We start from the raw sequence: 27,182 nt of genomic DNA on the forward strand, positions 1-27,182 counted from the left end.
TGTATACACGTGTGTGCAGTGACATGTAATGGAGGAGCACTAGCCTCTTATATCACAAGGTAAGAGCCGTCATGTGCAGTGTATACACGTGTGTGCAGTGACATGTAATGCAGGAGCACAGCCTCTTATATCACAAGGTAAGAGCCGTCATGTGCAGTGTATACACGTGTGTGCAGTGACATGTAATGGAGGAGCACCAGCCTCTTATATCACAAGGTAAGAGCCGTCATGTGCAGTGTATACACGTGTGTGCAGTGACATGTAATGGAGAAGCACCAGCCTCTTATATCACAAGGTAAGAGCCGTCATGTGCAGTGTATACACGTGTGTGCAGTGACATGTAATGGAGGAGCACCAGCCTCTTATATCACAAGGTAAGAGCCGTCATGTGCAGTGTATACACGTGTGTGCAGTGACATGTAATGGAGGAGCACCAGCCTCTTATATCACAAGGTAAGAGCCGTCATGTGCAGTGTATACACGTGTGTGCAGTGACATGTAATGGAGGAGCACCAGCCTCTTATATCACAGGGTAAGAGCCGTCATGTGCAGTGTATACACGTGTGTGCAGTGACATGTAATGGAGGAGCACCAGCCTCTTATATCACAAGGTAAGAGCCGTCATGTGCAGTGTATACACGTGTGTGCAGTGACATGTAATGGAGGAGCACCAGCCTCTTATATCACAGGGTAAGAGCCGTCATGTGCAGTGTATACACGTGTGTGCAGTGACATGTAATGGAGGAGCACCAGCCTCTTATAGCGGATCCTTTTCCATTCAGAATGCATTAGGGCAACACCGAGAGCCCATGACGGATCTCACAAATGGAAAGCCAAAATGCTAGTGTGAAAGTCGCCTAAGTCGTTGGTGTTTTAATAAAATGTGAAAAAATTTGTAGTAAAATTCTTCTCTGACATCGGCTTTAAATTGCTAAATGTGATCCTGTTGTCCATCACTTCAGCGATTATCTGCTCATCCCCTTCAGACTGAACGTGTGACTTCTAGCAGTAATTGCATGTCCCAGAATGTTCCAGCTGCATTAGAGCGTGTTCACACAGGGCACATTTATTGTAGACATTTCCATATATTGGGTTGTTTCTGCAGCAGGTGCATGGATTATTACAAGCCACATTCAGGGTAGCGGACAGTCACAGAAATGTCTGCAGCTGATCTGCTCTGTGTGAACTTGCTGGTAGATAACCAGTGACTGATCTGTGCTGCTCTTATAATCTGTCCAAAAAGGGGGGATTTTAAGGTTCCACATATAGAAACAACAGGCAGGTTCTGCAGGGGCGGGGCTTACGATGCTCCATTGTGACAGAAAAGCCAACCACTAAGTGGTATAGAGGTAGACAGACTTGTGGAGCTGTGCAGCAGATCTGTCCTCCAGCCCAAGCTCCTGTGATAAATGTGGAGCATCTCTAGATTTACTCTGTACGTTTTAAACAGGATTAGTAAATCTGCCCAGTTGTTTACCCAATGGTTGCAGAGTGTCCAGACCATGAGGCAGCAAAGCAGCTCCAAATCATGATGTCCTACACCAGCTACACTCATGATGCCCCCCTCCACCAGCTCCAATCCATGATGTTCCCTCCACCAGCCCCAAATCATGATGGCCCTCTTCACCAGCTCCAAACCACGATGTTCCCTCCACCAGCCCCAAATAATGATGCCCCCCTTCACCAGCTCCAACCATGATGTCCCCCACCAGCTACAAACCATTAGGCCCCACTTCACCAGCTCTAATTATGATGCTCCTTGTTTTATTCAAATGATGTCTAGCTGCTGTTGAAAGGCACAATGTGTTGGCAGAGAGCAGGGCTCGTTTCCAGACATGGTCAGGCTTTTCACATTTTTTAGTTTTGTTAAGTCATTAGTTACTGTATGTAATAAAAGTCATGACCTGGTGTAAACCAGAATCCTGGACTTTGTCAGGAAGTTATAGAAGCTCTGAAAGGCTGGGATCACAAGTGCAGGTTTTTTGGCCAAATTCAGGAATGGATTCCAAATGAATGAACACTTCTCCTTCCTGCTGGATCAACTTCCAGCCTAATTGGAATTTAATAAGTTTGTCTACTCTGTAGTTTGCAACAAAAAAAAATTACTTTAAAAAATTTTTCATTTTTATCTTAACAGAAAATCTCAGTACGAAATGTGAAAATGTCATGTTACCACTAGATGAAGATCTCCTGCAGCGCTCTTCAGGAGAAAACCTCATTGCCCTCAATGTACATCCAGGACTTCACAGTACAGATCTGTCATATAATCCTCCTAATTATGAGGAACCTTCTCCTGACCAATCACAGATTGTTACCGCACGTACAAGTCAGAAAAGGATTAAAAGGTTTCATTGTGATAAAGAATCCACAAACAGCTCAGGACTTTCTACACACCGAAGACGTCACAAAGGAGAGAAAATGTATTCATGTTCAGAATGTGGGAAATGTTTCACACGGAAATCAATTCTTGTTATACATGATAGAAGTCACACAGGAGAGAAATCATATACATGTTCAGAATGTGGAAAATGTTTTACACAGAAATCAAATCTTGTTACACATGAGAGAATTCACACTGGGGAAAAGCCGTATTCATGTTCAGAATGTGGGAAATGTTTTACAGAGAAATCAAATCTTGTTAAACATGAGAGAAGACACACAGGAGTGAAACCATATTCATGTTCAGAATGTGGGAAATGTTTTACACAGAAATCATATCTTGTTATACATGAGAGATGTCACACAGGAGAGAAGCCATATTCATGTTCAGAATGTGGGAATCTATTTTCAGATAAATCAAGTCTTCTAAAACATAAGAGGAATCACACATGAGAGAAGCTGCATTCTGAATGAGAAAAATTATTAGGGGTCATTAGTAAAGTCACACAAGAGAGAAGCCATAATTAGGGTCATTAGTGAAGTCACACAAGAGAGAAGCCATATGGTCACAATATAAGGAAACAATATATCACTTGCTCATAGACATTGTTTTCATTTCAGGTTGTATATTTGGATATAAAAGCTTAATTGATGTCACATAACGGCTTCTATAAAACATCTGATAAATCCTCTTTAGGAAGACATATATTCTGTTCATGACTTATATTTTAATCCTTACAGTTAACCCTTTCAGCCCCGGAGGGTTTTTTGCATTTTCATTTTTTACTCCCTGGCTTTCCAGGACTTTTTTATTTTTATGTTAACATAGCCGTATGAGCGCTTGTTTTTGTGGGACAAGTTGCATTTTCTAACTCCACCATTTAATATTGCAAACAGTGTAGGGGGAGATGTAAAAAAAATTCCATGTGGAGTGAAATTGTAAAAATAATGCAGTTACGCAACAGTTTTATGTTTTGTTTTTACGGTGTTTCCTATACGGTAAAGCTGACCTGTAAATTTCATTCTCCAGGTCAGTACAATTACGGCCATACCACATATGTATCGTTTTTTTGCATTTTAATACTGAAAAAAAGTTTTTTTCTTCTTTTCATCGCCATCACCATATTGCGACCTATATAACTTTAGTGTACGGAGCTGTGTGAGGGCTCATTTTTTGAGGGATGATCTGTAGTTTTCATTCATACCATTCTGGGTTATTTTTTTGCTTACTTTTTTAAATTTATTTTATTTAATTTTACTTTATTTAATTTTTTGTGGGATGTGAAGAGACCAAAAAACGGCTTATCAACCATTTTGCCTTTTTTTTTTTTTTCATTTTGCCATTTGCCAGATCTGAAAAATATTTAATAGTTTAATCACCTCCGGACCGCCGAACGCAGCGACGCGTCCTGGAGGTGGTTGATTCATTCCGCCTGGACGCGCCGGCGCGTCCTCTCGCGAGCTGCGAGATTTCCTGTGAACGCGCGCACACAGGATCGGAAGGTAAGCGAGTGGATCTCCAGCCTGCCAGCAGCGATCGTTTGCTGGCAGGCTGGAGATGTGATTTTTTTAACCCCTAACAGGTATATTAGACGCTGTTTTGATAACAGCGTCTAATATAGAAACATAGAATGTGTCGGCAGATAAGAACCATTTGGCCCATCTAGTCTGCCCAATATACTAAATACTATGGATAGCCCCTGGCCCTATCTTATATGAAGGATGGCCTTATGCCTATCCCATGCATGCTTAAACTCCTTCACTGTATTTGCAGCTACCACTTCTGCAGGAAGGCTATTCCATGCATCCACTACTCTCTCAGTAAAGTAATACTTCCTGATATTACTTTTAAACCTTTGCCCCTCTAATTTAAAACTATGTCCTCTTGTAGCAGTTTTTCTTCTTTTAAATCTTCTCTCCTCTTTTACCTTGTTGATTCCCTTTATGTATTTAGCAGTTTCTCTCATCTCCCCTCTGTCTCGTCTTTCTTCCAAGCTATACATGTTAAGGTCTTTTAATCTTTCCTGGTAAGTTTTATCCTGCAATCCATGTACCAGCTTAGTAGCTCTTCTCTGAACTCTCTCCAAAGTATCAATATCCTTCTGGAGATATGGTCTCCAGTACTGAGCACAATACTCCAAATGAGGTCTCACTAGTGCTCTGTAGAGCGGCATGAGCACCTCCCTCTTTCTACTGGTAATTCCTCTTGCTATACACCCAAGCATTCTGCTAGCATTTCCTGCTGCTCTGTGACATTGTCTGCCTACCTTTAAGTCTTCTGAAATAATGACCCCTAAATCCCTTTCCTCAGATACTGAGGTTAGGACTGTATCACTGATTTTATATTCTGCTCTTGGGTTTTTACGTCCCAGGTGCATTATCTTGCACTTATCAACATGAAATTTTAGTTGCCAGATTTTTGACCATTCCTCTAGTTTTCCTAAGTCCTTTTCCATTTGGTGTATTCCTCCAGGAACGTCAACCCTGTTACAAATCTTTGTGTCATCAGCAAAAAGACACACCTTATCATCGAGGCCTTCTGCAATTTCGCTGATAAAGATATTAAACAATAGGGGTCCCATAACAGATCCCTGAGGTACCCCACTGGTAACAAGACCTTGGTCTGAATATACTCCATTGACTACAACCCTCTGTTGCCTGTCCCTCAGCCACTGCCTAATCCATTCAACAATATGGGAGTCCAAGCCCAATGACTGCACTTTATTGATAAGCCTTCTATGTGGGACAGTATCAAAAGCCTTACTAAAGTCTAGATAAGCGATGTCTACTGCACCTCCTCCATCTATTATTTTAGTCACCCAATCAAAAAAATCAATAAGATTAGTTTGACATGATCTCCCTGAAGTAAACCCATGCTGTTTTTCATCTTTCAATCCATGGGATTTTAGATGGTCCACAATCCTCTCCTTAAGTATGGTTTCCATTCATTTCCCCACTATTGATGTCAGGCTTACTGGCCTATAGTTGCCCGATTCCTCCCTACTACCTTTCTTGTGAATGGGCACAACATTTGCTAATTTCCAATCTTCTGGGACGACTCCTGTTGCCAGTGATTGGTTAAATAAATCTGTTAATGGTTTTGCTAGTTCACCGCTGAGCTCTTTTAATAGCTTTGGGTGTATCCCATCAGGTCCCTGTGACTTATTTGTATTAATTTTAGACAGTTGACTTAGAACCTCTTCCTCTGTAAAGACACATGCATCAAAAGATTCATTAGTCTTCTTTCCTAACTGAGGTCCTTTTCCTTAATTTTCCTTTGTAAAAACTGAACAGAAGTATTCATTGAGGCAGTCAGCTAGTTCTTTATCTTCTTCCATATACCTTCCTTCTTTAGTTTTTAATTTGGTAATTCCTTGTTTTAGTTTCCTTTTTTCATTTATGTATCTGAAGAATGCCTTATCGCCTTTTTTCCCTGACTGAGCTAATTTCTCTTCTGCCTGTGCTTTAGAAGCTCTTATAACTTGTTTGGCCTCTCTCTGCCTAATCTTATAAATTTGTCTGTCGTCCTCGTTTGTTTTTTTTTTTATAATTCCTAAATGCTATCTTTTTGTTTTTAATGATTTTGGCCACTTCTGCTGAGTACCACAGTGGTCTCTTCCTTTTTTTGCTTTTACTGACAAGCCTAATGCAATCTTCTGTTGCCTTCAATAGTGCCACTTTTAAGTAGTCCCATTTCTCCTGGACTCCAATTAAACTGTTCCAGTCTGATAGGGACTCGTATACCACTAATCTAATTTTAGAAAAGTCAGTTTTTCTAAAATCTAAAACTTTTGTTTTTGTGTGGTGTGACTCAGTCACTGTACTTATAGTAAACCACACTGACTGGTGATCACTAGATCCCAAGCTTTCCCCTACAGTAATATCAGATACCAAATTCCCATTTGTGAATACTAAATCTAAAATGGCCTCCTTCCGGGTTGGCTCCTCAACTACTTGCTGTAGAGATAATCCCAGTAGGGAATTTAGAATATCTGTACTCTTGGCAGAACTAGCTATTTTGGTTTTCCAGTTTACATCTGGAAGATTGAAGTCTCCCATAATGATAACTTCCCCCTTCAATGTCATTTTAGCTATTTCCTCAACTAGTAGATCATCTAATTCTTTGACTTGGGTAGGTGGTCTATATATAACACCTACACGAGTTACCTTATGATTATCAAGCTGCAAGGTAACCCAAACTGACTCTAAATTCTTCTCGCTAACTTGTATCAAATTAGATTTTATGCTATCTTTCACATACAGGGCCACCCCTCCCCCTTCTTGCCTTCTCTGTCTTTCCTGTAAAGAGAGAAACCTGGTATTGATATATCCCAGTCATTACTCCCCTTGAACCACGTCTCAGTAACAGCCACTACATCTATATTCTCAGATGCCATTATAGCCTCAAGCTCATTGATCTTATTCCCTAGACTGCGAGCATTTGTAGACAAGACTCTGAGCTTGTCATTTCTTAACCTTTGTGCTACTGGCCTCTTCTGGCATTGTTCCGGGGGGCAGTCGGACTGCTGGATTATCACTCTTTTGCCCCCCTTTCCTAGTTTAAATGCTTCTTAGCAAATACTTGGAACTGTTCACCGAGGACATTCGTTCCCTTGAGAGAAAGATGCAAACCATCTTTCTTGTACAGTTCTTTTCCATTCCAACAAGAGTTTTCCTTTGTGAAAACTGAACAGAAGTATTCATTGAGGCAGTCAGCTAGTTCTTTATCTTCTTCCATATACCTTCCTTCTTTAGTTTTTAATTTGGTAATTCCTTGTTTTAGTTTCCTTTTTTCATTTATGTATCTGAAGAATGCCTTATCGCCTTTTTTCCCCTGACTGAGCTAATTTCTCTTCTGCCTGTGCTTTAGAAGCTCTTATAACTTGTTTGGCCTCTCTCTGCCTAATCTTATAAATTTGTCTGTCATCCTCGTTTTTTTTTTTTTATAATTCCTAAATGCTATCTTTTTGTTTTTAATGATTTTGGCCACTTCTGCTGAGTACCACAGTGGTCTCTTCCTTTTTTTGCTTTTACTGACAAGCCGTCAGGCTGCATTCAGATGTCCGTATGATTTTTACGGATATACCTGCTACCTGGTCCTCTGGTGGTCCCTTTTGTTTGGATCGACCACCAGAGGACACAGATAGCTCAGCAATATGTAGCACCAAGCACCACACTACACTACACCCCCCCTGTCACTTATTAACCCCTGATCACCCCATATAGACTCCCTGATCACCCCCCTGTCATTGATTACCCCCCTGTCATTGATCACCCCCCTGTAAAGCTCTATTCAGACATCCGCATGATTTTTACTGATCCACTGATAGATGGATCGGATCCGCAAAACGCATACGGACGTCTGAATGGAGCCTTACAGGGGCGTGATCAATGACTGTGGTGATCACCCCATATAGACTCCCTGATCACCCCCCTGTCATTGATTACCCCCGTCATTGATCACCCCCCTGTAAAGTTCCATTCAGACGTCCGCATGATTTTTACGGATCCACTGATAGATGGATCGGATCCGCAAAACGCATACGGATGTCTGAATGGAGCCTTACAGGGGCGTGATCAATGACTGTGGTGATCACCCCATATAGACTCCCTGATCACCCCCCTGTCATTGATTACCCCCCTGTCATTGATTACCCCCCTGTAAAGCTCCATTCAGACGTCCGCATGATTTTTATGGATCCACTGATAGATGGATCGGATCCGCAAAACGCATACGGACGTCTGAATGGAGCCTTACAGGGGCGTGATCAATGACTGTGGTGATCACCCCATATAGACTCCCTGATCACCCCCCTGTCATTGATTACCCCCCCTGTCATTGATCACCCCCCCTGTCAGGCTGCATTCAGATGTCCGTATGATTTTTACGGATCCACTGATACATGGATCGGATCCGCAAAACACATACGGACATCTGAATGGAGCCTTATAGGGGGGTGATCAATGACAGGGGGGTGATCACCCCATATAGACCCCCCTGTCATTGATCACCCCCCTGTCATTGATCACCCCCCCTGTAAGGCTCCATTCAGACATTTTTTTGGCCCAAGTTAGCGGAAATTATTATTTTTTTTCTTACAAAGTCTCATATTCCACTAACTTGTGTCAAAAAATAAAATCTCACATGAAGTCACCATACCCCTCACGGAATCCAAATGCGTAAATTTTTTTAGACATTTATATTCCAGACTTCTTCTCACGCTTTAGGGCCCCTAGAATGCCAGGGCAGTATAAATACCCCACATGTGACCCCATTTCGGAAAGAAGACACCCCCAGGTATTCCGTGAGGGGCATATTGAGTCCATGAAAGATTGAAATTTTTGTCTCAAGTTAGCGGAAAGGGAGACTTTGTGAGAAAAAAAAAAATAAAATCAATTTCCGATAACTTGTGCCAAAAAAAAGAAATTTCTATGAACTCGCCATGCCCCTCATTGAATACCTTGGGGTGTCTTCTTTCCAAAATGGGGTCACATGTGGGGTATTTATACTGCCCTGGCATTCTAGGGGCCCTAAAGCGTGAGAAGAAGTCTGGGATCCAAATGTTTAAAAATGCCCTCATAAAAGGAATGTGGGCCCCTTTGCGCATCTAGGATGCAAAAAAGTGTCACACATCTGGTATCGCCATACTCAGGAGAAGTTGGGAAATGTGTTTTGGGGTGTCATTTTACATATATCCATGCTGGGTGAGATAAATATCTTGGTCAAATGCCAACTTTGTATAAAAAAATGGGAAAAGTTGTCTTTTGCCGAGATATTTCTTTCACCCAGCATGAGTATATGTAAAAAGACACCCCAAAACACATGGCCCAACTTCTCCTGAATACGGCGATACCACATGTGTGACACTTTTTTGCAGCCTAGGTGGGCAAAGGGGCCCACATTCCAAAGAGAACCTTTAGGATGTCACAGGTCATTTACCTACTTACCACACATTAGGGCCCCTGGAAAATGCCAGGGCAGTATAACTACCCCACAAGTGACTCCATTTTGGAAAGAAGACACCCCAAGGTATTCCGTGAGGGGCATGGCGAGTTCATAGAATTTTATATTTTTTGTCACAAGTTAGCGGAAAATGATATTTTTTTTTTCTTACAAAGTCTCATATTCCACTAACTTGTGACAAAAAATAAAAACTTCCATGAACTCACTATGCCCATCAGCGAATACCTGGGGGTGTCTTCTTTCCAAAATGGGGTCACTTGTGGGGTAGTTATACTGCCCTGGCATTCTAGGGGCCCAAATGTGTGGTAAGTAGTTTGAAATCAAAATCTGTAAAAAATGGCCGGTGAAATCCGAAAGGTGCTCTTTGGAATGTGGGCCCCTTTGCCCACCTAGGCTGCAAAAAAGTGTCACACATCTGGTATCTCCGTACTCAGGAGAAGTTGGGCAATGTGTTTTGGGGTGTCATTTAACATATACCCATGCTGGGTGAGCTAAATATCTTGGTCAAATGCCAACTTTGTATAAAAAAATGGGAAAAGTTGTCTTTTGCCAAGATATTTCTCTCACCCAGCATGGGTATGTGTAAAAAGACACCCCAAAACACATTGCCCAACTTCTCCTGAGTACGGAGATACCAGATGTGTGACACTTTTTTGCAGCCTAGGTGGGCAAAGGGGCCCACATTCCAAAGAGCACTTTTCAGATTTCACCGGCCATTTTTTACAGATTTTGATTTCAAACCACTTCTCACGCATTCGGCCCCTAAAATGCCAGGGCAGTATAACTACCCCACAAGTGACCCCATTTTGGAAAGAAGACACCCCCAGGTATTTCGTGATGGGCATAGTGAGTTCATGGAAGTTTTTATTTTTTGTCACAAGTTAGTGGAATATGAGACTTTGTAAGAAAAAAAAAAAAATCATCATTTTCCGCTAACTTGTGACAAAAAATAAAAAATTCTAGGAACTCGCCATGCCCCTCACGGAATACCTTGGGGTGTCTTCTTTCCAAAATGGGGTCACTTGTGGGGTAGTTATACTGCCCTGGCATTCTAGGGGCCCTAATGTGTGGTAAGTAGGTAAATGACCTGTGAAATCCGAAAGGTGCTCTTTGGAATGTGGGCCCCTTTGACCAACTAGGCTACAAAAAAGTGTCACACATCTGGTATCCCCGTACTCAGGAGAAGTTGGGCAAGTGTTTTGGGGTGTCTTTTTACACATACCCATGCTGGGTGAGAGAAATATCTTGGCAAAAGACAACTTTTCCCATTTTTTTATACAAAGTTGGCATTTGACCAAGATATTTAGCTCACCCAGCATGGGTATATGTAAAATGACACCCCAAAACACATTGCCCAACTTCTCCTGAGTACGGAGATACCAGATGTGTGACACTTTTTTGCAGCCTAGGTGGGCAAAGGGGCCCACATTCCAAAGAGCACCTTTCGGATTTCACCGGCCATTTTTTACAGATTTTGATTCCAAAATGTGACAAAAAATAAAAAGTTCTATGAACTCACTATGCCCATCAGCGAATACCTTAGGGTGTCTACTTTCCGAAATGGGGTCATTTGTGGGATGTTTCTACTGTCTGGCCATTGTAGAACCTCAGGAAACATGACAGGTGCTCAGAAAGTCAGAGCTGCTTCAAAAAGTGGAAATTCACATTTTTATACCATAGTTTGTAAACGCTATAACTTTTACCCAAACATTTTTTTTTTATCAAAGACATGTAGAACAATAAATTTAGAGAAAAATTTATATATGGATGTCGTTTTTTTTGCAAAATTTTACAACTGAAAGTGAAAGTCATTTTTTTGCAAAAAAATCGTTAAATTTTGATTAATAACAAAAAAGTAAAAATGTCAGCAGCAATGAAATACCACCAAATGAAAGCTCTATTAGTGAGAAGAAAAGGAGGTAAAATTCATTTGGGTGGTAAGTTGCATGACCGAGCAATAAACGGTGAAAGTAGTGAAGTGCAGAAGTGTAAAAAGTGGCCTGGTCATTAAGGGTGTTTAAGCTAGGGGGGCTGAGGGGGTTAAAGGGCTTCTGTCACCCCACTAAAGTCATTATTATTTTCTTTGGCAACTTAAATTCCTTATAATGCGATATATCGATATATAATGCTCTTACTCATTTTGGTTGGGCAGTTTCTTAAAAAAACGGACTTTTATAATATGTAAATTAGCGCTCTACCAGCAAGTAGGGCGGTTACTTGCTGGTAGCTCGGCCGCTCCATCCTCAGTGCGCCTGCGCCGGGTGTAGATGTGACGTCATCAGCGCATTAAGGATGGAGCGTCCTCCTCTCAGTGCGCTTGCGCCGACTGAAGACATGTACGGCGCAGGCGCCAGATTTTGAACGCAGACAGGGCCAGCCAGAGGACGAGCGCGTTCGCTGGCCCTGTCAATCAACATGAGGAGGGGGCGTCTTTATGAAAGGAGGATGCGGCTGCTACCAGCAAGTAACCGCCCTATTTTGTATTTGGCTCATTTACATATTATAAAAGTCCGTTTTTTTAAGAAACTGCTGAACCAAAATGAGTAAGAGCATTATATATCGATATATCGCATTATAAGGAATTTAAGTTGCTAAAAAAAAACAAAAAACTTTAGTGGGGTGACAGAAGCCCTTTAAGCCGGCCAGGCCCAGACTAGAGACTGTGAGACAGTCAGTACGTGGCGTGGCGTGGCCCTAACCTACCGATACCGAACAGACTGGACTGAGACTGACTGAGCCGGACCTAGTGGTGACGGTGCAGCAGGTTAACTTAATAATAATAAGGTACAACTTACAAGCAGTGACTAGTGACTGACTAAGTCTCTTTCTATTCTAACTAGAGAGATTAGATCTGACTCTGACTGAGTCTGAGAGGAGATCTGGCTGCTGGCGGCTGCCCCTGAATCTTCCTGATTTAAAAGTTAAAGGGGTTTTGCACTTTAATTTAACTGATGATCATCAGCTTCTGATCGGTGGGGGTCAGACACCCGGGACCCCCCGCCGATCAGCTGCTTGAGAAGGCACTGGCGCTCCAGTAGCGCCGCAGCCTTCTCACTGTTTACCGCCGGCCCAGTGATGTCACGAGTTACGACTAGTATCAACTAGCGTGGGCGGGGCTAAGCTCCATTCAAGTGAACAGAGCTTAGCCGGGCTCAGGCTAGTTGATACTAGTCGTGACGTCACTGGGCCGGCGGTAAACAGTGAGAAGGCCGCGGAGCTGCTCAAGGGCCGGTGCCTTCTCAAACAGCTGATCGGCGGGGGTCCCGGGTGTCGGACCCCAGGGATCTCAAGTCTCCCGGAGGTTCAGGGAGTCTCCCACTATTAGATAGCGGCTCCCTGACGCCCGCATGTGAGACAATATATCCCGGAAAGGTTCACTGATAGCAGAGCAGAGAGATAAGAGAAGTGACAGGACAGAGTTTACATTACAGGTTGAATTAACCCTTTAGGGTCAAATTGGCTTCTCAAGGAGATCTATATGTTAAAGGCATCCCTTCTTCTGTCTCATTCAGTAGCTCTAGAACTATTGAGAGAGATGGATTTCTTTTAATACATTTACACATTTAACCCTCCATTTTAATTATATTATTTACCCCAGTGTTAAATTCACCCCCCCCCCCCCCCCCCGGATGCTTGTTTTTTCCCTACAGTGGGGTAGATAATTACACACAGGGATTTACAGAATAAACTTCCTGACTCAGACCAAGAGCCGACTCAGCGAGTGAATGGAAGCATCCGCGCATGCGCATTGCGCAAACTAAGCTTCGGTTCACTTGCTTCTTGTCCGCTCAGCGAATGAACCGATTCATGTGAAAGATCCGACCTTCCCATCTCTAGTTTACTCGCAGTAAACCTTTCTGGCGACCTGTAGCAGTGTCCCCTTCTCGGCGCGTGCGCACAGTGCAAGAAGAAGCCGATGCCAGCAGTCCGCAACAGCGCATCAGGCAGAGCCTGTGCGGGATCTCAAAGCAGGAGGAGCGGGAGGGAGGGAGAGGCGGCACTGAGGAGTAGAAGACGGCGCTGGGCACGAACGGCGATGCGTGCGGCCGGGCACCGTGCATCCACAGACCTCCCCTGCTTGGGCACCTTAATTCAGTGATTGACAGGTTAGAAAAACCAGTTTTCCCGCAGAATAAAGCCACAAATAGCTTCTATAAGGCCACCTTAGAAATCAGAATGCTGCCACCCTGGACGTGAGCAGATGTTTAGCTCACAGGGCTTATAGGTGGGGACAGAATCCCTTTACTCATATTCAGAAATATGATAATTTGGGGCAGGGTAATGAGCCCCGTCCTCCGCACCATAGAGCACAGTGTGCAGATACTGCAGATGTCTGGGAAATGTCACTGTTACTGGGGGGGGAATCCCTCACATGTCCACAATTACAGATCCTCCTCCTTATTATCTACATTGTACAGCTGACCCCTCCCCCTTCACTGATCACATGATGGTGACATCATCACAGGTACTTCACCACCTCTTTTCCTTTCCACTGCTGAGCCCCGCCGCCTGCATGATCACATGACGGTGACGTCATTCCAGGTCCTTCCCCACCTCTTCTCCTCTCCACTGCTGAGCCCCGCCCCCTGCACTGATCACATGACGGTGACGTCACCCCAGGTCCTTCAGCTCTGGCAGTGCAGCAGATACTGGGCAGGTCCTGGTCGGTAGTCAGGGCTCTTGTTCTCTCTGGTATCAGCCATTCCTCCAGCCTGCAGGTAAGATGAGCTGTGAGGAGACAGTGTGGTGGAGAGCTCAGACATGTCACCTCTGGAGATTCTCCTCCATTACACACAAGGAATCCTTCTCCGCTCCTCAGCTTAGTATGATGGGGGAGGAGTAGTGGGGATAGTGGGGGTTGTCATCATTCGCTGGCCCCTGACTGTCCTGGTGAGGGGCCCCTGCCTCCAGGAGGAGAATGAATGGAGCGGGGCCTGGCCTGAGCTCAGCTCTCTCCAGTCTCTTCTCTAGGAGTTCTGGACACAGCTGAGCACAGCCCAGAGGTGGGACCTGCATCTACCAGACATTTATCTCCTGTGGAGCCACCAGAGATCTCCATGTTGGGGCCCCTGGAATCCATGTGGTGGGGGCTCTGAGAAGCGGGGCCCCTCCAGGCTCAGGAAGTGCGGTTCTGGAGGTGACATCTGGTCTTGTCCCCTGGATGATTTCCTCTCCTCTTCTCATAAAGGCGCCTGCAGTACTAGAAGCCTCCAGCTCCTCCAGTTCTCTCCTCTTCTCCTGAAGACCACCAAGGATGGACAGGAAGGAGATCAGCAGAAGAATATTAGACCTCACCTTGGAGATCATCTCCCTGCTGAGCGGAGAGGTAAACTTTTCTAGATTTCTCTCCTCTGTATTGTATTCTGTAACAAGTCAGACATCGGGAAGGAGAATCCATCATAGGAAGTGATAGGAAGAGTCCAGGGTCCTGGAGAACGGCCTCCAGACCTTCCAAGTGACGGAGAACCTGAAGATCAGCCCCCAATATGGTGAGTGATGTGTCATGTGACCAGTGACCAATAGTCATGTTGTAGGAGCCATGAGGAGGTAAGTAGGCACGTTGTACCAGGAGGAGAGGGCCGGAGGAGAGCACATGGCCCCTGAAGGGTTTATTCCCTAAGTGTCTCTCTCCATCCACAGGAGTACACAATAGTGAAGAAGACATCGGGGGACTGTGTGACTCCCATCATCCATCTCCAGGAGTCAGGAGGGCGGAGCAGGACCCCTCCCCCCATCACAGAGCCTCCCCCTCACCCCCTGATACATGAGCAGAAGATCCTAGAACTCACCCACAAGATGATGGAGCTGCTGACTGGAGAGGTGACACTGCTGGGAATGCTGGGAAATTCTCCAGTAACAGCACTGGAGGGGTCTGGGTGATGACGGTGTCATTGTGTTGTCAGGTTCCTATAAGGTGTCAGGACGTCACTGTCTATTTCTCCATGGAGGAGTGGGAGTATATAGAAGGACACAAGGATCTGTACAAGGAGGCCATGATGGAGGAGCACCAGCCTCTTATATCACAAGGTAAGACCCGTCATGTGCAGTGTATACACGTGTGTGCAGTGACATGTAATGGAGGAGGACCAGCCTCTTATATCACAGGGTAAGAGCCGTCATGTGCAGTGTGTACACGTGTGTGCAGTGACATGTAATGGAGGAGCACCAGCCTCTTATATCACAGGGTAAGAGCCGTCATGTGCAGTGTATACACGTGTGTGCAGTGACATGTAATGGAGGAGCACCAGCCTCTTATATCACAAGGTAAGAGCCGTCATGTGCAGTGTATACACGTGTGTGCAGTGACATGTAATGGAGGAGCACCAGCCTCTTATATCACAGGGTAAGAGCCGTCATGTGCAGTGTATACACGTGTGTGCAGTGACATGTAATGGAGGAGCACCAGCCTCTTATATCACAGGGTAAGAGCCGTCATGTGCAGTGTATACACGTGTGTGCAGTGACATGTATAGGAGGAGCACCAGCCTCTTATATCACAAGGTAAGAGCCGTCATGTGCAGTGTATACACGTGTGTGCAGTGACATGTAATGGAGGATCACCAGCCTCTTATATCACAAGGTAAGAGCCGTCATGTGCAGTGTATACACGTGTGTGCAGTGACATGTAATGGAGGAGCACCAGCCTCTTATAGCAGATCCTTTTCCATTCAGAATGCATCAGGTCAAAACTTATCCGTTTTGGGCTGCTTGGTAGAGCCCATGACGGATCACACAAATGGGAAGCCAAAACGCCAGTTTGAAAGTAGCCTAAGTCGTTGGTGTCTCAATAAAATGTGAAAAAATGTGATCGATGTAGAACAGGCGTGTGTTATGTAAGTCGTTGGTGTCTCAATAAAATGTGAAAAATTAGTATTAAAATTCTTGTCTGGCATCGGCTTTAAATTGCTGAATGTGATCCTGTTGTCCATCACTTCAGCGATTATCTGCTCATCCCCTTCAGACTGAACGTGTGACTTCTAGCAGTAATTGCATGTCCCAGAATGTTCTAGCTGCATTAGAGCGTGTTCACACAGGGCACATTTATTGTAGACATTTCCATGTATTGGGTTGTTTCTGCAGCAGGTGCATGGATCATTACAAGCCACATTCAGGGTAGTGGGACAGTCACAGAAATGTCTGCAGCTGATCTGCTCTGTGTGAACTTGCTGGTAGATAACCAGTCACTGATCTGTGCTGCTCTTATAATCTGTCCAAAAAGGGGGGATTTTAAGGTTCCACATATAGAAACAACAGGCAGGTTCTGCAGGGGCGGGGCTTACAATGCTCCATTGTGACAGAAAAGCCAACCACTAAGTGGTATAGAGGTAGACAGACTTGTGTAGCTGTGCAGCAGATCTGTCCTCCAGCCCAAGCTCCTGTGATAAATGTGGAGCATCTCTAGATTTACTCTGTACGTTTTAAACAGGATTAGAAAATCTGCCCAGTTGTTTACCCAATGGTTGCAGGGTGTCCAGACTATGAGGCAGCAAAGCAGCTCCAAATCATGATGTCCCCACACCAACTACAAATCATGATGCCCCCCTCCACCAGCTCCAATCCATGATGTTCCCTCCACCAGCCCCAAATCATGATGGCCCCCTTCACCAGCTCCAAACCATGATGTCCCATCCACCAGCTCCAAATAATGATACCCCCCTTCACCAGCTCCAAACCATGATGTCCCATCCACCAGCTCCAAATAATGATACCCCCCTTCACCAGCTACAAACCACGATGTTCCCTCCACCAGCCCCAAATAATGATGCCCCCCTTCACCAGCTCCAAACCATGATGTCCCCCCCACCAGCTACAAATCATGATGCCCCCCTTCACCAGCTCCAACCATGATGTCCCCCACCAGCTGCAAATCATGATGCCCCCCTTCACCAGCTCCAAACCATGATGTCCCCCACCAGCTACAAATCATGATGCCCCACTTCACCAGCTCCAACCATGATGCTCCTTGTTTTATTCAAATGATGTCTAGTTGCTGTTGAAAGGCAAAATGTGTTGGCAGAGAGCAGGGCTCGTTTCCAGACATGGTCAGGATTTTCACATTTTTTAGTTTTGTTAAGTCATTATTTACTGTATGTAATAAAAGTCATGACCTGGTGTAAACCAGAATCCTGGACTTTGTCAGGACATTATAGAAGCTCTGTAAGGCTGGGATCACAAGTGCAGTTTTTTTGGCCAAAGTCAAAAATGGATTCCAAATGACTGAGCACTTCTCCTTCCTGCTGGATCAACTTCCAGCCTAATTGGAATTTAATAAGTTTGTCTACTCTGTAGTTTGCAAAAAAAAAAAACAACAACTTTAAAACAAATTTAAATTTTTATCTTAACAGAAAATCCCAGTAAGAAATGTGAAAATGTCATGTTACCACTAGATGAAGATATCATGCAGCGCTCTTCAGGAGAAAACCTCATTACCCTTAATGTACATCCAGGACTTCACAGTACAGATCTGTCATATAATCCTCCTAATTATGAGGAACCTTCTCTGGACCAATCACAGATTGTTACCGCAAGTACAAGTCAGAAAAGGATTAAAAGGTTTCATTTTGGTAAAGAATCCACAAATCAGTCAGGACTTTCTACAAACCGAAGACGTCAGAAAGGAGAGAAACCATATTCATGTTCAGAATGTAGGAAATGTTTCACACGGAAATCACATCTTGTTATACATGAGAGAAGTCACACAGGAGAGAAACCATATACATGTTCAGAATGTGGGAAATGTTTTAGACACAAATCACTTCTTGTTAAACATGAGAGAATTCACACTGGGGAAAAGCCGTATTCATGTTCAGAATGTAGGAAATGTTTCACACGGAAATCACATCTTGTTATACATGAGAGAAGTCACACAGGAGAGAAACCATATACATGTTCAGAATGTGGGAAATATTTTAGACACAAATCACTTCTTGTTAAACATGAGAGAATACACACTGGGGAAAAGCCGTATTCATGTTCAGAATGTGGGAAATGTTTTACACAGAAATCAAATCTTGTTAAACATGAGAGATATCACACAGGAGAGAAGCCATATTCATGTTCAGAATGTGGGAAATGTTTTACAGAGAAACCACATCTTGTTATACATGAGAGAAGACACACAGGAGAGAAACCATATTCATGTTCAGAATGTGGGAAATGTTTTACAGATAAATCAGATCTTGTTAAACATGAGAGATGTCACACAGGAGAGAAGCCATATTCGTGTTTAGAATGTGGGAAACTTTTTTCAGTTCAATCAAATCTTCTAAAACATAAGAAGAATCACAAATGAGAGAAGCATCATTCAGAATGAGAAAAATGTTTTTGTTTCTAAAGCCATAATATGGGGTCATTAGTGAAGTCACACAAGAGAGAAGCCATATGGCCACAATATAACAAAACAATATATCACTGGGTCATAGACATTGTTTTCATTTCAGGTTGAATATTTGGATATAAAAGCTTAATTGATGTCACATAACGGCTTCTATAAAACATCTGATAAATCCTGTTTAGGAAGACATATATATCTGTTCATGACTTATATTTTAATCCTTACAGTTAACCCTTTTCAGCCCGGGAGGGTTTTTCGCATTTTCATTTTTTACTCCCTGTCTTTCCAGGACTTTTTTATTTTTATGTTAACATAGCCGTATGAGCGCTTGTTTTTGTGGGACAAGTTGCATTTTCTAACTCCACCATTTAATATTGCAAACAGTGTAGGGGGAGATGTAAAAAAATTCCATGTGGGGTGAAATTGTAAAAATTACACAGTTACGCAACAGTTTTATGTTTTGTTTTTACGGTGTTTCCTATACGGTAAAGCTGACCTGTAAATTTCATTCTCCAGGTCAGTACAATTACGGCCATACCACATATGTATCGGTTTTTTTGCATTTTAATACTGAAAAAAGAAATTTGAAAAAAAGTTTTTTTCTTCTTTTCATCACCATCACCATATTGTGACCTCTATAACTTTAGCTTACGGAGCTGTGTGAGGGCTCATTTTTTGAGGTATGATCTGTAGTTTTCATTCATACCATTCTGGGTTATTTTTTTGCTCTTTTTTTTAAAATTTATTTAATTTAATTTTACTTTATTACATTTTTTGTGGGATGTGAAGAGACCAAAAAACGGTTTCTCAACCATTTTGCCTTTTTTTTTTTTCGTTTTGCCATTTGCCATATCTGAAAAATATTTTATAGTTTAAACGTATGGGTGCTTTCAGACACTGCAATACCCATGATGTGTATTTTTTTTATAGTTTCCATTTTTTTATTTACATTTTGGGAAAGGGGGTGATTTTCTTTCTTTCTTTTTTTACTGTATATTATAGTTCCCATAGGGAACTATAAAAAGCAATCATCAGATTGCTTCTCTCATACACCAACATTGGAGTTTATGAGAGTTACAATGTATTCCTATAGAGCCCTGCCACAGGCAGGGGCTTCATAGGAGCTAACATGCGGCAGCCTTAGTTCATTATGGAGGACTGAGGCTGCCGCACAATGTATCCGGCTCACCTGATCCGCATGTTTGACCACAGCATCTGAAGGGTTAAAAGTCAGATCATAGTTATCGCCAGTCACTGACATTAGCTGCTGGTGTCTGCTGTATGAAACAGCAGGCACCTGGCAGCTCTGGCGCATGCGAGAGCTTATTGTTCCTTCTGGAAATTAAGTAATAAATTCTCAACCTTCCTGATCTCTTTACTCCAGGCTAAATACATCTCAGGACATTTGGAAAGATCTAGGGAATGGAGATGATATTCAACATTACCGTAAAGCTCATAACCGACACTGGAAGGAGGAGACCTGATTATAATTACCAAAGAACAATCCTTTGGAGTAAGAAGGAATCTGAAGTATCGATCCACTGATGTATCCACTGATGAAGTATCGATCCACTGATGACAAAACTAGGATCTCCCTTATGGCAGATGTCATGGACAGATGGGAATAACCTCTTTAGGTTAGGTATTTATGTGGGCCCTCCTCAAGAGGTTCAAAGGGAGATGATCTTAAAACTTTTGGGACTAAGGTCAAGTCCTATTTTGAGACAGATTCTGATTATGGAAGGCTACACCTTAGCAAACCTTTCAGGAATCTTTTTATCAAGGACTATTGTGACAAGGATAAACTTGCAGAATGGGCAAAATTTAGACTTATTCTTATTCTAAAGTCTTTTCCAAAATTGTCTTGCAGGAAGCCTAAGAGGCTGATAATCTGTGGTTTAGAACTATCCACCCCTTAATAGAATTCAAGTTGAATAGATTCACTTGATCCTTGTGTAAACCCTTTAAGTGGAGACCCCTGCTACGGCAAGGTCTTCTAGACTATGTCTTAGAGACCATTAGGTTGATATTGTAGCTGTATGGTTGAGTCTCCACAGGTTCTGGCAGAGTCGAGTGCTCTAGACACACACAATTTGCACTGGGGGGGGGGGGGGGTCTTCAGATACACCCTTGACTCATTTGAATGAGTTGAGATCAAAATGAACTTTTTATGAATTGAAAACCACAGTGTGGCAAAGGTCTTCATGATTTAATCAAAGAGGCTTCAAGATAGTTAAAGAGGCTGTCAAACTGAACCTCCTAAGGTCTTGGCAGAGTTCAGTGTCCTAGACACACACAAACTGCAGTGGGAGAAGTCTTTAAGATTGAGGCTCAAAGTGTGGTAGGATCTTCATGACATCAGAGAGGCCTCTAGATAGAAATCGAGGCTAGCAACATTCAGGCTGTCAGGCTCAATCTTTACAAATATTGGCAGAGTTGAGTGCCCTCATATTAAGGGTCTACACTGGGGGAAGTCTCAGTAACACCCTTGACTCACCAGAATGTTGGGAACCATGACCTCTCTAGCCCGAACAGTATGATGGCTGTACTGTCGTCTGGTCTAGCCTGATTTTCATCAATACCCTAATTATCATGGAAACTGGAGGAAAAATATAGGCCAGCCTGAACCTCCAAGGAATGCACAAGGTATCTGCTGCCAAGGGATATTCCGCCTAATAAAAGGAAAGGAATGTTTCCATCTTGGCACTGAACCTGATTCCACTGAGCAATTTGTTTAAAGATCTCTGGATTCAGAGACCATTCTCCTGTAAAGGCTAGACCTTGACTGTCGGTCAGCAACAATGTTGAAGGAGCCTCAAACAAGTACAGCAGACAGATGGGTCAGGTTTCTGTCCATGTCCATTTAGTAGCGTATATAAGTAGAAAAATAAAAATATAATCGCTGTTCTGCAGTGCAGTTACATTCAGGTCCATAAATATTGGAACATCGACACAATTCAAACATTTTTGGCTCTATACAACACCACAATGGATTTGAAATAAAACAAACAAGATGTGCTTTAACTGCAGTCTGTCAGCTTTAATTTGAGGGTATTTACATCCAAATCAGGCGAACGGCGTATGAATTGCAACAGTTTGCATATGTGCCTCCAATTTTTTAAGGGACCAAAAGTAATGAGACAATTGGCTTCTCAGCTGTTCCATGGCCAGGTGTGTGTTATTCCCTTATTATCCCATTATAATGAGCAGATAAAAGGTCCAGAGGTCATTTCCAGTGTGCTATTTGCATTTGTAATCTGTTGCTGTCAACTCTCAAGATGAGATCCAAAGAGCTGTCACTATCAGTGAAGCAAGCCATCATTAGGCTGAAAAAACAAAACAAACCAATCAGAGAGATAGCAAAAACATTAGCGTGGCCAAAACAACTGTTTGGAACATTCTTAAAAAGAAGGAACGCATTGGTGAGCTCATCAACACCAAAAACCCGGAAGACCACAGAAAACAACTGTGGTGGATGACCGAAGAATTCTTTCCCTGGTGAAGAAAACACCCTTCACAACAGTTGGCCAGATCAAGAACACTCTCCAGGAGGTAGGTGTATGTGTGTCAAAGTCAACAATCAAGAGAAGACTTCACCAGAGTCAATACAGAGGGTTCACCACAAGATGTAAACCATTGGTGAGCCTCAAAAACAGGAAGGCCAGATTAGAGTTTGCCAAACGACATCTAAAAAAGCCTTTACAGTTCTGGAACAACATCCTATGGACAGATGAGACCAAGATCAACCTGTACCAGAGTGATGGGAAGAGAAGAGTTTGGAGAAGGAAAGGAACTGCTCAAGATCCTAAGCATACCACCTCATCAGTGAAGCATGTTGGTGGTAGTGTCATGGTGTGGGCATGTATGGCTGCCAATGGAACTGGTTCTCTTGTATTTATTGATGATGTGACTGCTGACAAAAGCAGCAGGATGAATTCTGAAGTGTTTCGGGCAATATTTTCTGCTCATATTCAGCCAAATGCTTCAGAACTCATTGGACAGGGCTTCACAGTGCAGATGGACAATGACCCAAAGCATACTGAAAAAGCAACCAAAGAGTTTTTTAAGGGAAAGAAGTGGAATGTTATGCAATGGCCAAGTCAATCAGCTGTCCTGAATCCGATTGAGCATGCATTTCACTTGCTGAAGACAAAACTGAAGGGAAAATGCCCCAAGAACAAGCAGGAACTGAAGACATTTGCAGTAGAGTCCTAGCAGAGCATCGCCAGGGATGAAACCCAGCGTCTGGTGATGTCTATGTGTTCCAGGCTTCAGGCTGTAATTGACTGCAAAGGATTTGCAACCAAGTATTAAAAAGTGAAAGTTTGATTTATGATTATCTTTTTGTCCCATTACTTTTGGTTCCTTAACAAGTGGGAGGCACATATGCAAACTGTTGTAATTCCTACAGTGTTCACCTGATTTGGATGTAAATACTCTCAAATTAAAGCTGACAGTCTGCAGTTAAAGCACATCTTGTTCGTTTAATTTCAAATCCATTGTGGTAGTGTATAGAGCCAAAAATATTAGAATTGTGTCGATGTCCCAATATTTATGGACCTGACTGTATATGTTGAAAAGCCTTTGGTGGTCTATATAAGTGGAAAAAAAAATATATATTCGCCTTTTACCCTGCGATTTTGCAAGTTCTCCCTCTTAGAAATAATAGAGGGGTCTGAAATTCACATTGTAGGTGCATTCCCACTCTGAGAGACAGAATAAAAAAAATAATTAGGAAATCACATTGTATGATTTATAAAGAATTTATTTCTCTTGCACTGCTGAACATAAGTATTTGAACACCTGAGAAACACCAAGAATTCTGTCTCTCAAAGACCTGTTACTATGCCTTTAAAAAGTCCACATCTACTCCAATCTAACTTAGTAGCACCTGTCTGAGCTCTTTAACGACACCTGTCCACCCCACAGTCAGTCAGACGCCAACTACTACCATGGGCAACACCAAAGAGCTGTCAAAAGACACCAGAGACAAAATTGTGGACCTCCAAAAGGCTACGGGGCAATAGCCAAGCAGCTTGGTGAAAATAGATCAACTGTTGGAGCAATTGTTAGAAAATGGAAGAGGCTAAAGACGACTGTCAGTCTCCCTCGGACTGGGGCTCCATGCAAGATCTTACCATACCTCAGAACTACAAGGGAGGAGCTTGTCAATGACCTGAAGAGAGCTGAGACCATAGTTTCAAAGGTCACTGTCGGTAGAACACTACGCCATCATGGTTTCAAATCATGCATTGCATGGAAGGTTCCCCTGCTCAAGTCATCACATGTCCAGGCCCGTCTGAAATTTGCCAATGACCATCTGGATGATCCAGAGGAGGCATGGGAGAAAGTCATGTGGTCAGATGAGACCAAAGTAGAACTTTTTTGTCTAAACTTTATTCGTTGTGTTTGGAGGAAAAAGAAGGATCAGTTGCATCCCAAGAACACCATCCCTACTGTGGAGCATGGGGTTGGTAACATCATGCTTTGGGGGTGCTTTTCTGCGAAGGGGACAGGAGAACTGCTCTGTATTAAGGAGAGGATGAATAGGGACATTTATTGTGAGACTTTGAGCAACAACCTCCTTCCCTCAGTCAGAGCATTGAAGATGGGTCGTGGCTGGGTCTTCCAACATGACAACGACCCGAGTTGCCTAGCCAGTCTCCAGACCCAAATCCAATAGAACATCTTTAGAGGGAGCTAAATCTCCATGTTGCTCAGCGACAGCCCCGAAACCTGACAGATCTAGAGGAGATCTGTGCGGAGGAGTGGGCCAAAATCCCTGTTGCAGTGTGTGCAAACCTGGTCAAGAACTACAGGAAACGTTTGACCTCTGTAATTGCTAATAAAGGCTTCTGTACCAAATATTAACACAGATTTTCTCAGGTGTTCAAATACTTATGTTCAGCAGTGCAAGACAAATAAATTCTTTAAAAATCATACAATGTTATTTCCTGAATTTTTTTTAAATTCTGTTTACCAAAATGTGAATTTCAGACCCCTCTATGATGTCTGGGAGAACTTTCAAAATCGCAGGGTGTTCAAATACTTCTGTTCCTCACAAGATATGTTGAAAAGCCTTTAGTGGCATATACAAGTCGAAAAAGAAAAATATATTCGTCATTCAGCGCTGCAGTTATATGTTGAAAAGCCCTTAGTGGCATATATAAGTGGAGAAAGAAAATATATTCGCCGCTCAGCGCTGCAGTTATATGTTGAAAAGCCTTTAGTAGCATATATAAGTAGAAAAATAAAAATATATTCACCGTTCAGCGATGCAGTTATATGTTGAAAGGCCTTTAGTGGCGTAAATAAGTAGAAAAAATATATATATATTCGCTGTTATATGTTGAAAAAACTATGTTAGTTTCCTACAAAAGTTTGCTGTTTGCTTGTTTGCCAATTTTGTCTTCCTACTTTTGCCTGAGTTCCGGATTTAACCCTTCACTGCCTGACTTCATCTCCGTACTTACCCTGAGCCACTGGTGTCTATTGACCTCTATTGTTCAGCTGTCACCTACCCCCATATTTAAAGATGGCACCTGCAGCTAATTGACGATCGCGGACATTTAACCCTTCATATGCCGTGGTCAAATGTGAGCATGGCAACTGAGAGGGCTAGAACCTGGAAGCGTGCGCCCTTTCCATAAAATAATGTTAAAAAATAACATCATGGGCTTCACCACATGCGAAAAACACCTAAACTATTAAAATACAAAAAAGTTATTGCAAATGGTGAATGGAGCAAAGGAAAAAAATGGCCAATTCGCTGTATTTTATCACTTTATTCGGGAAAAAAATTGAACAAAAGGTGATCAAGTAATACACACCCCAAAAGTATTATCAAAAACTACAGATAGTTCCACAAAAAATGAGACCCCACACATCTTCGTAAACTTGACTATAAAAAAAGTTTTGGGGGTCAGAAAATGGCGAAAAGAAAACAATTATTTTTCAAACATTTCGATTTTTTTTTTATATTAAAATTCAAGAAAAACTATACATATGTGGCATCGTCAGATTTGTACTGACCTGGAGAAGGAAGAGCACAAGTCAGTTTTCCCTCATAGTGAATACCGTAAAAAACAACAACTTAAAACTGTGTCGGAAGTGCATTTTCTTTTCCAATTACATTTTGAATTCTTTTCATCCTATGTAATATTAAATGGTGGCATTAGAAACTACAACTTGTCCAACAAAAAAACAAGCCCACATTTGGCTATGTGAACGGAAAAATAAAAAAGTTATAGCTCTGTGTAGGCAGGTTATGTAGGCAAAAATTAAAACAAAGCCTACCCCATGAGGCACAAACCTGATGGTTCCTTATGCAGTAGAGTACAGATCGCAGTACAGCGAATTAAAAGTTGAAGATCAGAGGGGCAATTAGCCAACTCACTTTGGACTAGCCCCAAGCCAAACCTGTTCAAATGACACAGTGGATCCACATCTGCTTCGTTACACTGATCATTTTGTTGTTGTCACGGATGTAGTAGGGGAGAACACCAAAAGACAACAAGAAGGAAGGGGAAAGACACTAGGTCTCACCGCTAGGGAAGGAAAAGGGTCACCACCTATAAAACCCTGCTCCTGGCCCTAACTCCTATCCGTATAGGCACCTCTCGATGGTAGAGATACCCATACACAGGAACCTAGAAAACCCTGGTGTCCCTTTGATGCCCTAAAGATAATGACAGGGCAGAGACCACCCGTTCCTTCCCTGGTGAAGGAACTAGCTTCTCACTGAGGCCTAGTAAACAACCAGGGAGGGGGGAATACAAAACACAAGCGGAGCACTTAACTTCTGAGGATGATGGATGAACAGGACTCCAACAAGAACCACACTCCAGCTCTTCCAAAACCAAATGAAGCTATTCCAAGCAAGGAGTGATGGGTAAAGTCAGACTAAATAGGGTGAGGTAAAGGTCACATGATCCACGCCTGAACAGGAGGTGTGGACATACCAGCAACACACAAAGTGAAACCAAAAGAGGCTGTCAGATCACTAATGCGTAGATAATCTTTCAGACCTTCTGAGACCTGTCACAGATGTGACAGTGCCCCCCCTTCTACGGGTGACCTCTGAGGACCGACCTTATCAGGATGAAATCTGTGGAATGCTCTCACCAGACGACTAGCATTAACATCGGTCGCTGGAACCCACATCCTCTCCTCTGGTCCATACCCTCTCCAATGAACTGGAGGGATCTCCGCAGGACTCGGGAGTCCACAATCCTGCTGATCTGAAATTCTAAATTGCCGTCCACCATGACAGGAGCGGGAGGTAAGGAGGACGGCTCAACAGGTACGACACATTTCTTTAGCAACGATTTATGAAATACATTATGGATTTTCAATGCCTGAGGAAGTTCAAGACGGAAGGCTACAGGGTACACAATGGCAGTGATCTTATATGGACCAATAAATCTTGGGCCCAACTTCCAAGAAGGTACCTTAAGTTTAATGTTTCTTGTAGACAACCACACAGAATCACCCACTCTCAGGTCC

At 42.9% G+C, this 27,182-nt stretch overlaps 1 pseudogene; it reads left to right on the plus strand.

The window, feature by feature from the left end:
* The first annotated feature begins 2,658 nt into the window (after positions 1 to 2,658).
* On the plus strand, positions 2,659 to 18,635 carry LOC120990617 (annotated as a pseudogene).
* The last annotated feature ends 8,547 nt before the right edge of the window (positions 18,636 to 27,182 follow it).

Source organism: Bufo bufo, chromosome 2 (genome assembly GCF_905171765.1).
Source record: "Bufo bufo chromosome 2, aBufBuf1.1, whole genome shotgun sequence".
NCBI lineage: Eukaryota > Metazoa > Chordata > Amphibia > Anura > Bufonidae > Bufo > Bufo bufo.